The 11911-nt window shown below is 43.0% G+C and overlaps 1 non-coding gene across 1 annotated transcript; it reads left to right on the plus strand.

Annotated features, from left to right (window-relative positions):
- The first annotated feature begins 6373 nt into the window (after nucleotides 1-6373).
- LOC118481500 lies at nucleotides 6374-6480 on the plus strand. Its single transcript, XR_004865709.1, has one exon. It is a non-coding gene; the product is annotated as a small nucleolar RNA R71 (small nucleolar RNA).
- Nucleotides 6481-11911: the final 5431 nt, after the last annotated feature.

The raw sequence follows: 11911 nt of genomic DNA on the forward strand, positions 1-11911 counted from the left end.
TGGCAAGGACCACACCACTTTTTCATCCTACATGGCGCCTACATCAGCAAGATAATCCAGAAGCTTCTAGAAGCTTCTGGAAGAAATCAAGGTGGCACCAAAAATGCTCCATCCGACAAAAAGGACAACACGTGTCACCAGTCATCGAGCGCCATGTAGGTCTGCAACAAATCAAGGGGCAGACCGACAACGCCAGTACGACGTCTCTAACATGAGCAAATGCAAGCGCGCTACGTGTACCACTACACCGGCCATGGCAGAGGAGACCAAGAGGATATTCCCCATGGTCGGACAGCTGGCGAGCAACCACAGCTGGCATAGCTGCTCCTCCCTCCTTCACCCTCCGGCTATAAATAGGACCCTTCATCATTCAGTTTGAAGAATCTTACCCTCCATACTCACACACTCAGCACACACTGTTTATTCTCCCTCAGAACAGTACTTATTCTCACGCCGGAGCCTGGTTAAGAGGGAAACCCCCATATTCCCCTCTTAACGAGACTAACGGTATTGCTGTTTTGCAGGATTCCGGCCATTCCACGAGCAGAGAGAGAGATTGAACCCACAGAAGGAACAACCCCACAGTTTAACCTCAGTGTTATTCCGTGTTTCATCATTGGCGCCATCCGTGGGACTCGAACCCACCACTTTTTCATCCTACATGGCGCCATCCGTGTTCATATGGGAACAGATCATATGCCGTTTCGGACTACCGTTAAGAATCATCACCGACAACGGGACGAACTTTGCTGCAGACGATCTTTAACGATGGTTCAAAGAATTACACATTGAGCACACCTTCTCCTCGGTTGCGCACCCACAGGGGAATGGTCAAGTGGAAGCCGTTAACAAGAGCATCGTTGATGGTATCAAGGCAAGATTGGAAGAGAAAAGAAGAGGCTGGGTTAACGAGCTACCCGACATATTATGGGCCCACAGAACAATGCCGAAGACAAGCAACGGAGAGACACCGTTTAGCTTAGTTTATGGGTCCGAGGCAGTAATACCAGCGGAGATAGGATTGTCGTCACCACGAATGCTCTCCATGAACCTGATCAATAACGAAGAAGAAAGGAGGATCGACCTGGACCTCCTAGAAGAAAGGAGAGAGATGGCGGCAATCAATGAAGCAAAGTACAAAATAAAGCTGGAGAAGTACTACAACTCCAAAGTACGAATCTGCACCTTCAACCCAGGAGATTACGTCCTGAGAGACAACGAGGCTTCCAATGCCGAAAAACCCGGAAAACTAGCTCCCAAGTGGGAAGGTCCGTATGTTGTGGATGCAGTACTCGGAAAGGGAGCCTATAAGCTTGATGCGTGCAAGTGTGTATATGTTTTAGATGTATATTTTAAGCCCTTTTTACACTTTTAGCCAAGTTTTAAATTTATAAAACACGATATTTACTAACACTAAACACACATATGGGCAAGTGCACCCATCGTGGACGTAGTATAGTGTTGGTAAGATACCGAGGTAGTCCAAGGACACAAGAGCTTTTAGTACCGGTTTATCCTCAACGTCTAACCAAATCAAAATGTTAGAAAATATTTTTAAACTAAGAAAATAAAACTAACTAAATGCTGAAAAATAAAAATAAAAATAAAAACAGATAGACAAGATGAATTACTTGGATCCGACTCGTGTATTAGTATAACCTTTGATTATTTTCGCACTTTTGCACTTGTTTAAAAGATTATCTTAGTTATTGTAGCAGGCCCCTCTTTTGAAGGCGACGTTACCCTCAACCCAGTAGTTTGAGTCAGCAAGGATACAATCCTAAAGGGTTGGATTATTGAAAGATAATGAATTAAGTTATTAATGCAAATTATGGTAGGCCCCTCTTTTGGAGGTGACGTTACCCTCGACTAAGTTGTCTGAGTCAGCAGGGATACAGTCCTAAATAGCCGGGTTATAGTATTAATAGTAGTTAACTTATGAGGGGGTCAAAGAGTTTGGATCCCCGTCATCCAATACCTTTGGGTATTGAAGGAGATCCTACTAAATTTGACCCAGGTCCCTTGCAGGACCTCTAAACGCTGAACAAGGGCAAGACCCTTACCAAACCGTTCCCTTAACCCCCGACCAGGTAGCCAACATACCTCCATATAGACCGTGGAGATATGAATGGTGAAAATCTTTTATTTTATATAGACAGTAAAATAATGCCAAGACACCACGGACAAACGATAAGGAAGAATCACCTTCAACATAAGCAACTAGTTATTAAAGTCATTAATACAAAACCAAATAAAAAGTGCAAAAGATTAAAAATAAAAAGTGTTATACTAAACACTTGTCTTCACCAAGTGATGTAAGAGACTTAGGCAAACATGACCTTGATTGTCAAGAACTCTTACGATCAATCTTGGATCCCGAGACGACTCACACACTCTATGATGGACAATGGATGATGGTGGTGGATGATGGTGTTGTGATGGTGGATGAAGTGTGAGAGAGGTGGTGTGCCAAGGGATGAGTTGCAATGAAACCTAACACTCCTATTTATAGGCTGAACAGAAGCCTGGGCACGGCCCCGTGTCCGCTGGACACGGCCCCGTGCCTGTCTGACAATCTCTCTCCTCATTAATTGTAATTCGCAATTACAATTAATGCGCCTGTAGTACTTTCGCCACGCCCCCCGTGTTCACTAGGCACGACCCCGTGGTGGGCAATAGAAGCTTCTATAGGTTTGTCTTATCTGCTGCTTCTTGGGCACGGCCCCGTGCTGGCTGAGCACGGGGCGTGTTCAGTCTTCTGCCTTCTCTGTTTTGCTTGGGAGGATGCTGTCGAGGGGTCGGGCAATCCACTTATGTTCCTTTTCTTGTATTTATGTTAGATTTAGCTGCCTTTTTGCTTCTTTTGTTAATTTGAGCTCATTTAATCCTGAAAATACAAAAGGAAGACAAAAACACTCTTTTTCCAACATTAGTACTTAAAAAGGGTTAGTTTTATGCCTTATTTGATGTAGTTTATATGTTGCATTTTACACACATCAAATATCCCCACACTTGAATTTTTGCTTGTCCTCAAGCAAAACTCTTTAATATGTGGCTTACACTCCCAAATGGAATGGGTAGAAGAGAAAGTTTTGGCTTGTCATAGAGTGTCGGGAATCCAAGATCTTTATTGGGTTTTATTTTTATTTATTTACAATCCTATTCGTTATGATTTATTTAGAACGTTTCATAAGAGAAATTATTTATTTGGGCATAACATGCCTTTTTAAATTTCTATTTATATACGAGTTCACATACCTCACGGGAGAAATCACTCACACTCGGCCGAAGGTGTCTTTTTTTTAGTGAATCACTCGAGAGCGGCATGGAACTTATTCCTACCATAGGCTTGCCAAGCACTCAATCCTCCTCCTTTTTAACTTTTTACCTTTGTAAATATCAAGAGGACTTTTTTTGGGTAAAGGCTTGGGCTAAATGTGGGTAGTTGGGTTAGTGGTTAGTAGAAAAGGGCGAAAATCGTAAAAAGCGTCGGTTTTCGTAAAACATTTTGTTTTAGTGACTTTTTATTCTTAATGAAGTATTTCTTCAAACAAGCTTTTTAGGAGCTTTGTTTGTTTATTTCTAACTTCATTGTAATTTTTTTTTAGTCACACGAAAACCGAGCTTGTTACTAAAATAAAGGGTAAAAATAAAAAGGGTTTTTGGTGGGTAAAAAGGGTTTTGCGTTAAGAAATGAAAATGTTTAGGCTCAAAGGGGTTAACTATGGGGAGTTTTTGGGTAGGTGAAAAGAAAAATAAAAATAATGGTTTTGAAAGAAAAAGGGTTAGTCCTAATGCCTCCATCATTTACTTACTTGGGTTTAAGTTGGTGAAGACCGGGAATGAATTGTCGTGGCAAGTTCTAGAGTCGTAAGAACCAAGCGGCTATTCACACAAGAAACGAAAATTGAGCATTTAGCGTAAAGATGTATATTTGTATGCTCAATAAAGGCTCAAAACTCACTTTTGTGGGAATGGGTTTTTCTATGTGATCAAGTATATATAATCGAATTTTAACTAAGCTTGTCATGCCGTTTCATAATTTTCTTATGTTGGTTTTTTTTATCACGACGCTATCGGTTGTAAATTTGTAAAAATATAACCTTGTTAGTCTTAGAATTCCCAACTTAAACTTTAGACAAGTAAAAAAAAATGAAAATTTTTGAAAAAATTTGGAGTGATTAGCGGTTCCAATAGAGTTTTGTGTAAGGCTTGTTATTAGGACTTGAAAAATTCAAGGTTTTAGCATCCCCCCCCCATACTTAAATTACACATTGTCCTCAATGTGTCCCAAAAGTAAATTTTTAGGTTGATTGAATGTGTAACATGGTGTTAAAAGCAAAAATTTATGTTACTGGCAGTCTGGACACGGCCCCGTGTTCAGGTGCCAGTAACGATAATTAAAGAAAAGAAAAAGAAGTCTGGACACGGGGGCGTGTCCGGTGAACACGGCCCATGTCCAGTTACCTGAACTGGGCATTTTTCTGCAGGGTGTTCAGCACGGGGCCGTGTTGGCTGGGCACGGCCCGTGCTGAACCTACTGTAATGGAGAAATTGTTGTTGGGTGGCCTTGTTCTTGTGCATGGGGCCATGTTTCTCGTTTCCCTTATCCTTTACCACCATGAGTGTGTTTTATTCCTGCAAATTAAAACTAAAAGATTAAACTAAACTAAAGATAGTTTCGCGGAATGCCTCCGTGGTGCGTCACGTTTATAAGGGTCCTTGGCTAGACCCAAGGTGAGGTTATATATTTTATGAGTGGGATGTTTTGCATCCCATGTTGCACCGTCGGAGAGCAGCATCCAAACTCGAATCAATAACCTTCATGTAGTTGACCGGGTCATCGTCCTCTATTCTCTTCCCAACCCCGAACTTTACTTCATCATCCCCGTACCTTAAGGTGAGCATTCCGTCATTCATGTCTACCACTGCCTGTACGGTGGCGAGAAATGGTCTCCCTAGTATGAGGGGGACTTCGGTGTCTTCTTCCATATCAAGTATGACAAAGTCGGCCGGGTAGACAAATTTATTTACCTTGACTAGGAGATTTTCGATGACACCTTGTGGGAATTTGACGGATCGATCAGCAAGTTGTATGCTCATTTTTGTAGGACTCGTTGTTCCTAGGCCGAGTCTTTTGAACATTGATGAGGGCATGAGGTTAATGCTAGCCCCAAGGTCGGCTAGTGCATTACGAACGGGGGAGTCCCCGATCGAGCAAGGAATCGTAAAGCTTCCGGGATCAATTTTCTTTTGGGGGAGTTTGTTGAGTACGAGGGCAGAGCATTCTTCTCCTAAGTTAACTAATTGCAAAGTTTCAATTTTCCTTTTATGAGTGAGGAAGTCCCTCATAAACTTAGAGTATTTGGGCATTTGGGTTAGGACATCAATAAAAGGAATGTTGACATGCAATTGTTTTAGTAGACTTTCGAATTTTGAGAATTGCTCATTGGTCTTTTGACGGATTAACCTACCGGGGTACGGAACCCGAGGAGCCTTGGTAAGCTCTGGTGATGGAGGGGAACCCTTCTCTTGTAGAGGCGGCGGTATAGTCTCCTTGGTAGGCGGTGGCACTTCCGTAGGCCCCACGGTGCGGTTTCGTAATGTGATGAGATGAACTTGCGCTTTTGGGTTTGTTTCGGTATTGCTTGGTAATGCGCCTTGTGGTCTCTCGGAAAAATTTTGGGCTAGTTGACTTATTTGTTTTTCTATGTTTTGAATACTAGCTTGTTGATTTCTAAAATTTGATTCTAATTGTAGAAACCTTTCCGAGTTTTTCTTTTCAGTGTCGGAGATGAGGCGAGATATAGTATCTTCAAGCCTTTCTCGTCCACCTTGTTGTTGAGGGAAATTTTGTGACTCATTTCTTGGTTGTTGAAAGTTTGTTCGTTGGTTTTGTTGGTTACTACTATTGCCGGGTTCTCTCCAACCAAGGTTAGGGTGATTTCGCCATCCTTGGTTGTAGGTGCCTGGAGGACCCGACGGCCTAGGTCTATTATCAATGTAGCTTACCGACTCTTGTTGATCGTCTGTTTCTTTCATACAACTCCAATTTTCATGTGGCCCACCACACCCTTCACAAGCCATAACCGAGACTGTTTTTGTCATTTCCAATTTTTTTATTTTCGAAGAAAGGGCCTCGATTTGGGCTTGTAAAGAAGTGCTTTCATCAACCTTATGGGCGCCCGGGGCAATAGATTTATTGCCTCGGGGAGTGTGCCACTGAAAATTGGTTTGAGCAATTTCCTCAATTTGATTATATATTTCATGCGAGCGGCGATTACCTAAAAGTCCCCCGGAGCTAGAGTCAAGTGTCTGCCTTGTGTGTGGCAACAACCCATTATAGAAAGTGGATACTTGTTGCCATATCGCAAGGCCGTGATGTGGACACTTTCGCAATAGCTCCTTGAACCTTTCCCAAGTTTCATATAAGGATTCCCCGTCCTCTTGTGAATATGTATTAATTTCAGTCATTAATTTAGCCGTTTTAGCGGGAGGGAAATACTTATATAAAAATTTTTGGGTTAGTTCATCCCAGGTGTTTACCGATCCAGCTGGGAGGGCGTTAAGCCAAGCTTTTGCTCGGTCTTTTAGTGAAAAAGGAAACATTCGGAGGCGGATGGCGTCATTTGATGCTCCATTGATCCGAAAAGTATCACATATTTCTAAGAAATTAGTAATATGTAGATGGGGATCCTCGTCCGCAAGCCCATGAAAGGTTGCGGAGTTTTGAAGCATTTGTATCAAATGTGGCCGAAGTTCGAAGTTATTGGCTTCAACATTCGGTGCATTGATAGCGGCGCCGAGATTACCTACGGTGGGTCGTAGATAATCCATGAGGGTACGTTGGTCCGCCATTGGAAGTGGATTTCTCGAAACCTTCCCTTGGTTTTTGGCTTTTAGTCTTTTTCTGAGAAAGCGTTCGGGTTCTTCTAGAGGTTCTTTTATGTCCTTATTAGAACTGGAGCTCATACACTACGTAGGGGTGGCGTCTGGTTCCAAGTCCTGTAATAAAAACAAAAAAGAATGCTGGTCAGAAGGTTCACCACGGCCCCGTGCTCAGTGAACACGGCCCGTGGTCGGAGTTACAGTGATTGTTTCCTAGATCCCAGTTACTGGAGAGTTGGACACGGCCCCGTGTTGCACCGACACGGCCCCGTGGTCAGCCGTCTGTAACTTGGAAAACTAAAAACTGCCAGTAACAACGCTGGGCACGGCCCGTGTCCGACCAGGCACGGCCCGTGCTGAGCTCTGCAGAAGCTGAAAACTTAGAAAATCCTAAAAATTAAAAAGAAAAATAAAAAAAATGATTAGGCCGTTGATTCCTAACTTTCTTAAAATCCTTGTGTCCCCGGCAACGGCGCCAAAAAACTTGATGCGTGCAAGTGTGTATATGTTTTAGATGTATATTTTAAGCCCTTTTTACACTTTTAGCCAAGTTTTAAATTTATAAAACACGATATTTACTAACACTAAACACACATATGGGCAAGTGCACCCATCGTGGACGTAGTATAGTGTTGGTAAGATACCGAGGTCGTCCAAGGACACAAGAGCTTTTAGTACCGGTTTATCCTCAACGTCTAACCAAATCAAAATGTTAGAAAAGATTTTTAAACTAAGAAAATAAAACTAACTAAATGCTGAAAAATAAAAATAAAAATAAAAACAGATAGACAAGATGAATCACTTGGATCCGACTCGTGTATTAGTATAACCTTTGATTATTTTCGCACTTTTGCACTTGTTTAAGAGATTATCTTAGTAATTGTAGTAGGCCCCTCTTTTGAAGGCGACGTTACCCTCAACCCAGTAGTTTGAGTCAGCAAGGATACAATCCTAAAGGGTCGGATTATTGAAAGATAATGAATTAAGTTATTAATGCACATTATGGTAGGCGCCTCTTTTGGAGGTGACGTTACCCTCGACTAAGTAGTCTGAGTCAGCAGGGATACAGTCCTAAATAGCCGGGTTAGAGTATTAATAGTAGTTAACTTATGAGGGGGTCAAAGAGTTTGGATCCCCGCCATCCAATACCTTTGGGTATTGAAGGAGATCCTACTAAATTTGACTCAGGTCCCTTGCAGGACCTCTAAACGCTGAACAAGGGCAAGACCCTTACCAAACCGTTCCCTTAACCCCCGACCAGGTAGCCAACATACCTCCCACGGACAAACGATAAGGAAGAATCACCTTCAACATAAGCAACTAGTTATTAAAGTCATTAATACAAAACCAAATAAAAAGTGCAAAAGATTAAAAATAAAAAGTATTATACTAAACACTTGTCTTCACCAAGTGATGTAAGAGACTTAGGCAAACATGGCCTTGATTGTCAAGAACTCTTACGATCAATCTTGGATCCCGAGACGACTCACACACTCTATGATGGACAATGGATGATGGTGGTGGATGATGGTGTTGTGATGGTGGTGGGTGGTGGATGAAGTGTGAGATAGGTGGTGTGCCAAGGGATAAGTTGCAATGAAACCAAGCACTCCTATTTATAGGCTGAACAGAAGCCTGGGCACGGCCCCGTGTCCGCTGGACACGGCCCCGTGCTCGTCTGACAATCTCTCTCCTCATTAATTGTAATTCGCAATTACAATTAATGCGCCTGCAGTACTTTCACCACGCCCCCGTGTTCACTGGGCACGGCCCCGTGGTGGGCAATAGAAGCTTCTATAGGTTTGTCTTATCTGCTGCTTCTTGGGCACGGCCCCGTGCTGGCTGAGCACGGGGCGTGTTCAGTCTTCTGCCTTCTCTGTTTTGCTTGGGAGGATGCTGTCGAGGGGTGGGGCAATCCACTTATGTTCCTTTTCTTGTATTTATGTTAGATTTAGCTGCCATTTTGCTTCTTTTGTTAATTTGAGCTCATTTAATCCTGAAAATACAAAAGGAAGACAAAAACACTTTTTTTCCAACATTAGTACTTAAAAAGGGTTAGTTTTATGCGTTATTTGATGTAATTTATATGTTGCATTTTACACACATCAAAGCTACGCACCATTGACAACAAGGAAGTTCCACGAACTTGGAACGCTCAACAATTGAGAAAGTGCTATATGTAAACAATCAAAGGGTTATGTAATCGCAACGGCTGAATTGCCAACACATTTATAGTAATACAAGAAGTGTTTGGCTACCTCTATCTCATGCAAATTTCTTGTCACAACTGCATATAATACTTTGGGCATACACGAAAACACCAATGGCTCGACTTTAGGAAACGTTGTAGACCTCCAAGGCTCGTCACAACCAAGTGCACAGCCAGGTCAAAAACACAACCAAAGCCTACAAAACGCCAAAACAAAACTTCGTGCCCACATAAACACGAAAATATCGATAGCATGGTAAATAAACATTGTAAGGCCCCCAAAGCTGAACACAGCTGGGTCCACACAATTACCTGCAACTCGATCACTTCGTATTCATGAACTAAACTGCGCACATAAACGACAGAATAAACGTTGTAACTAACACAACACAACCTGTCAGCGCCATCATTCATTCGTGACACCTAATCAAAGTAATTATACATGCACATATTATGACGATAACAACATTCGCAAGCAAAAAACCAAAAGTGAATATTAACATAACAGATGCTATGCATAGCTAAAATGTTCACAAACAAGTAACAGTAACAGATACACAAAATAAAGTTGAAATTGTTCATAAGATTGTCAGACGGTTACAGGGCCATCTAAGGCCATACACGGCACGCATGCCGGAATTCTTCATTCTGGATGACTGGTCCCTGCACCTCCAGCCGCGTGACCTTCATCACCAAGAGCCTTCTTCAATAAGGCAACACCATCAACCTTCCGAGATAACTTCTGAGCAGCCTTAACAATAGCAAACTACAGAGATGCAAATTCCTTGCGTTTCGCAGCATATTTACCACCACAATCTTCTTTGAACAACTCAAAATGATATTCTTTCTCGTTATTAACAACTGCAGCCCTACCTTCACTATAACCATCCTTTCGCCCACTATTATATCCCGATTGACCCAACTCAAACATGTAGCTAGCAAGCTCACGAGATTTAACTATACGATCAGCAATCTGCAAAGACACATAGAACAACATAAGAAGAGAGGTTAAAGCAAACAGAAAGCACATACGAGAAAAAGAAATTACCAAGGGCACTGCGTGCGACAGCAGCCACTTGCAGTCAGTAGAAACCTCCTCAACTAGGAGCTCAGAAGCTTTACACTCAGAAACCTTCTCTTCAAGAAGGCGTTCAGCAGCCTCACAATAAGAAACCTTCTGTTTAGCAAGGTTTTCCAACTTAGCTATACGATCAACGTATTCTTTCTCCTTCTTCTCAAACGCAACGCGCGCTTGTTGGGCTTCCTCAGCAATTTCTTTCTTTTCACCGGATAATCGGACAATAGCTTCACGCTGGGATTGCATTTCAGCATTTTGCTTTTGAACGTTGACTTGTTTCTCTTGCTCAAGCTTCCGCTCAGCATCTGAAACCCTCCACTGCAAACCCTTCTTCTCAGCATTGAATTTTTCCTTTTCTTCAGCAAACGCCCTCTTCTCCTCTTCAAACTCAACTGTCTCCTCCCCCATCAGTCTCCACTCGCGGACAATCTCTTGAGAAGTGGCGAAATAATTAACTCCAACACGAACATGGTCATCCAACAACTCAAACCGATTATGCTTTTTCGGGAACATCCTTTCAGCGGGAGGAAGGGACAAAGAGAAGAAATCATGACAGTTGTCCAGATCATTCATCCGAGAACCCTGAGTTAGATTCCAGCGAGGAGCATGTGGCAAATCATCACAAGCTGGGTTATGGGTATCCCAGGAATCAGCACCAATGTTCTCAAACTGTGGACTACGAGCCACACCCGATGTAGCACCACCGCCACCGCCCGGCGGGCGTTTGGTATAAATGGTTTGGCGCTGAGTAGCCTCACTGGACTCGGCTTCGGTGTCAACTTTTTTACCCTCATCACCTCCACCAGCGCCGCCTGCAACATCCCCACCAGCGCCACCTGCGCCACCGTCACCACCTTCACCCACATGCTCAGCAGTCACATCATCCTCTTTCTTCTTCTTACCAGGATCATCACGAGGAGGAGATAAATCAATTGTCCTAGATGGAGGAGAAGCAGGAGGAGTGATTTTCGAAATATCAACCATGCGCGGCACTCTACCTGACTTGACTCCTGTCATAAAACAACCATAACAATCAAAAATAACTCGAGGAGCATATAACAAAACATACAGTTGTAAAAGCCATTACCTGTAGGAGCAGAAGCAGCATATGTCTCCTCCAAGAGATTACCACGATCTCCACTAAATATGCCCATATCAATGTCAGATTCTGAAGGTGCAGGAGGAGTTTCCTTTTGGAGTTTAGCCTTTTTTGAGACAAGAAGAGCAGCAGCCTGCTCATCAAGTTTCCATTTTTTGTCCTCAAGGGCTTTCCTCCTCATCATTTCCGTCAGGGTGGAGCGGTCATCCGGATCAGACCCACGAGGTTTCTCTCCGGTCCCTAAACCAGACAATGTATCAGAAACGACAACGTAATCTAGGACAGGAAGAGTAGACGGTCGCTTACGAGGAGTACCAGCGGTTTTTCCCTCAACCCTCTTCTCTTTCTTCTCCGGTTTATCAGCTTTCATTTTCCTTCTTGTCTCCAACTGATCAGTAGGCTCAACTGGAACTTCCTCATCATCATCACCAACGGTTTCATGAACGGGCTCATTAACAACCCCCTGCGCAGGACCTGCACACGCGTAACGAGAAGTTAGACCTTCAAAAGATATGTCAGAACTTCCACTCGAGAGAACAACAACTTCCTCTCGGGTAGGATTAATAGCGTCATCTTCACCGTCTTCACCTAGAACAACGTTGGCATACGTAGCGAAACTTTCGTTTGAAGGGTGCAA

This window comes from Helianthus annuus, chromosome 8 (genome assembly GCF_002127325.2).
Source record: "Helianthus annuus cultivar XRQ/B chromosome 8, HanXRQr2.0-SUNRISE, whole genome shotgun sequence".
Classification (NCBI taxonomy): Eukaryota; Viridiplantae; Streptophyta; class Magnoliopsida; order Asterales; family Asteraceae; genus Helianthus; species Helianthus annuus.